Raw genomic sequence first — 4,099 nt, 5'->3', positions numbered from 1 at the left:
TAGGAATTGATAGAGATATTTCTTTATTGAGCCAAATATATGCTTTTACCCACCTAATTATTGTGTATCCTAGTTAGCCTCTTTGAACCTGTAATCATACTTCTTTGGCAACCACACTACAAGCCCGACCCATTTGTTTGAATTGTATTTATTTGAACCTGTTACCTCTCATGAGCACTCAAAATATTTATGAGCTTGTAAAAGCTAAGTTGAGGTATGGTCGGATTTTTGAGTGGAACTATTGAAAAAAGAGAAAGGTGTATTGTTTGAAAAATTGTGAGAGCCACTTGTAGGGAATTGTAAGGAAAAAAAGTGAGTTTGCTTGAAAAAAAATCAGAACTTAGAAAAGGAAAATTAATTCCTTGCTAGTGGTAGTTCTTGTCTTGTCTGTGCTTAAAGATATTGGGAGCTTGATGATATTGTGTGTGAAGGTTGAGATTTAGTTCAACATAAGTGTGGGATTTAAATTGCTAATGCATATATATTAAAGTGCTCGGGGAGGTATAGTCACTATATCCAAAATGTATCCTACCCGCCCCGCAACCTACATTACAATCAATTAAAGTCCTACTTGATCTTTGACTGAATGAACTCGAATTAGTAGAGTATTACCCTACGGGAAAACATATGGTGCATTTTCTGTAGCACATGAATTGTAATTCTGAGAGTGAGTGAATTCTTTCTATCTTGAGTTCCTATGTGTTCTTGACTTTTATTGTGCGTATAACTACTCTCTATCTTTGGTGTGAGGGCACTTGATTTGCGAAGGAAATGTAATGTCTTTGGCCTTTGAGTTAGAGTAAGTAAGTAGGTTTTGAAATACGTGGCATGTGTGAGTCAAGTCTTGAGGCTAGGATGTTATATATGGTGCTTAGTCTACTTTAAATATTCTTGGCATGATACGTTAGGGAAGTTATCTGATAAGAAGATCGTCTTTATGTGAAGTGCAGTTTGATTACTCGAGGACGAGCAATGGTTTAAGTGTGGGGTGTTGGTGGTAGGCTAAAAACCCGTGTTTTAGTCGTTGTTTGCACTCCAATTACTGTGTTTTACTTGTGTTTGATCTTAAATGTTAGTGTATTGCACTTATTATGTGTTTTACGTCTTGTAGGAAGTGATTCCGAGTTAAGAAGATAATCTGAAGCTAAATCAAATAATTTGGAGCTTTGAAGTTTGAGTAAAAGCCCAAGGAATTAAACTAGGATCGCGTTCGGGGGTCGGAAGCGAAGTCAGGATGTCAAAAATTGAAGAAAACGGATTACTCTGAAAACTAACACTACCGCGCAGCATGGGGCGGCGCGGCAGTGTAAATTATTGTTGCCTTGTCAAACTCTGCTCTCTGAACATTCCTACTAGTGCCCCACATGGGGCGACGCGCCTGTACAATTTTCTCATAGTATTTTCTTATTTCGGCTTGGAAAGGGTAGTTTCACGCGGGCCCACTCCTACGTGATATAAATACATCAAAAAGATATTTTTGAAGGGATTTTTGACCTTGGAAGCTTTGAGAGAGCATTGGAGGCTACAAGACACATAATTTTATCATCTTTCCATCAATTCAATACGAGAGTTTGGATTGTAACGTTCGATTGGTATTTTCTTACTCTTTGATTATATTTGTGATGACTTCTTCTATGATTATAGAGTAGTTTTCCTTAGGGTTTGACGAATTTGGTATTTTGATAAATATTTATGGAATTTAACTCTCGTTCTTTGCTTGAATTTGTTTATGGAGCTTTGAATTATTGCAACTTTATTCACCGATTTATTTTATCGAAAGAGGAATATTTTGGTGATTATCTTTGTATTATTTTGTTTGGTTTAAATCAGTGATTCTCTTAAGTAATCGAAAGAGCTTGTTGAATTGTTGATTAAATCAAGTTAGGAGAATATTCGAGAGATATTTTCCTAAAGACTAATCCATTAACGCATGCTTGCATATTTTCACAGTACTTATATTAGTCTACATCGTAGAGTTAAGATTTAATCGAGAGAAGAGTCTTGACTACACGTTTGAACTAATAATCGAGTGAATTTGTGAGAATCATTAGAACATTAGAGTGCATTAAACTAGAGTTAAATCTCAAATAGCTATCTTGCACCTATCCTGTCATGACCCTTATTCCTCACATTGATAAAAAAATCAACTCTGCTAATTTCTAGTTCTTTGTAGTCAATTGTAAATTGCTTTACTTTAGTAGTTAATCGTAGTTCGTAATCAATCCAAATCAAGTTTTGATCATCTTGAATAGCAGTTAAACTAGAAATTACTAGAGCATTGTTTAAATCTAATCTTTGTGGAGACGATAATTTAACTATACTAACTTTGGCTAGCGAGCATCAATTTCGTGTTGTGTTTGCGCTCGTCAGACATATCTACTTTTCCGTATCTATGAATGAGCTGGACAGTTCATCTCCTGAGTTACATAACTTAACTGTCTTTACTATACTGTTATGAACTGTTATTGGCTATTGATTTTGGACTCTGACTGTCTTCCGAGCTTGTCACTGCTTTCACTCAAGGTTAGGTTTATTACTTATTGAGTACAAGGGGCCGATTGTACTTATACTACACTTCTGTACCTTGCGTGCAAATCTTGAAACTGATGTTGCTGTATATAGTGAGAGCTGGCATTGAAGATGTACTTGTTTTTTTGGATATAGCCGCTACTTTTCCTTGGAATCTTTAGATTTGAACATCTGTTTATGTATATTTCGAACAAATAATGTATTTATTTCTCATCAACTTTATAAATTCAAAGTCTTAAAAGCTCATGATTTGTACTACAAATCCTTGGAATTTTTTTGTATAGAAATTTAGTTATGTTACCCATTGATTCCTATTATTCTCATTTGAGTTGTGTTAAGTGTTATTTGGCTTACCTAGTAGGTTGGGTTAGGTGGCATCACGACTAGTTAGATTTTGGGTCGTGACAAAACCCCTTTCATATTTTTTCATTACCCTTAGACCATAAGAGCAATGACCAATTTTAACATGTTGTACGCAGAAAATCCTATAAATTTGCACATGTAGCACTTAAATTGAAACTTACCTAACTATTCCATATTTAACCCTTTAATAACTCTCAGAATGATAATCATTTCAAACCAATATATTACATGATTACTCTTAATTTATACAATACAACCTCCAACCTTCCTAATCTCTAAACTCAAAATCAGCCTAATGTATACAAATACTCTTGAACTTAACTTTTTCCAACAAAGGAAAATTACAATGTATTTGAGTTACAACAAATGGATACTGATTTTTTAGTTAAGCTAACAACATATCTAGCCCTACAAGCACAACTATTTTTACAATGCCTGCTATTTTTTTTATTTTATTAAAGCTGAAACCAAAACACTTCAACATTTATTATCAAATCATTTTACAAAATAAATTTCTCACTAAGCATGAAGAATAAATCAAAGGAACTCATACTACAACATTCAATCATGTTTTATCAACAAAGAATCACAAGAAAATATGAGCAATTCAATGAAGACTGATACAACCATTCAGACTTTCATTTATGATGACATATAACTAAATCTAGGAAAACAGTCATGATTCTCTCTCTCTCTCTCCCCCTCTCTAAGACAACAGTAGGATGGAGCTCAGCTACTAATTGAATAAACAACAACAAAATTACAAACTTTAGGTCTTGAATACCAGAAGTGTCACGATCCAATTTCTCCCTCCGTGAACCGTCATGATAGCACCTAGTCTTTACGACTAGGTAAGCCTAATTATTGCGAAAATGAGATGAAAATACAAAGATAAATATAGTAAATAAGCATAAACAGTGCCACTCAGCATATACAATATTCACTTTTCCCAAACCCTGGAATACCGTAAGTCACAAGCTAATAAGAAGTCTTAATCGTTCTATACATTATTTCTACAGAAAGAAGGCAAAATGAACATAGGGAGATAGAGGGGGACTCCGAGGAACTGCGGGCTCGAGAAGATGTACCTTGAATTCTCAAATAAGAAGCAGCGACTGCAACTAGTGATGAGGCTGGTAAGATGAACCTGAATCTGCACACGAAAAATATGTGCAGGAAAGGGCGTGAGTATACCACAACGGTACCC

This window comes from Nicotiana tabacum, chromosome 4, assembly GCF_000715075.1.
Source record: "Nicotiana tabacum cultivar K326 chromosome 4, ASM71507v2, whole genome shotgun sequence".
NCBI classification, from domain to species: Eukaryota; Viridiplantae; Streptophyta; class Magnoliopsida; order Solanales; family Solanaceae; genus Nicotiana; species Nicotiana tabacum.
This window is presented reverse-complemented; position numbering follows the sequence as displayed.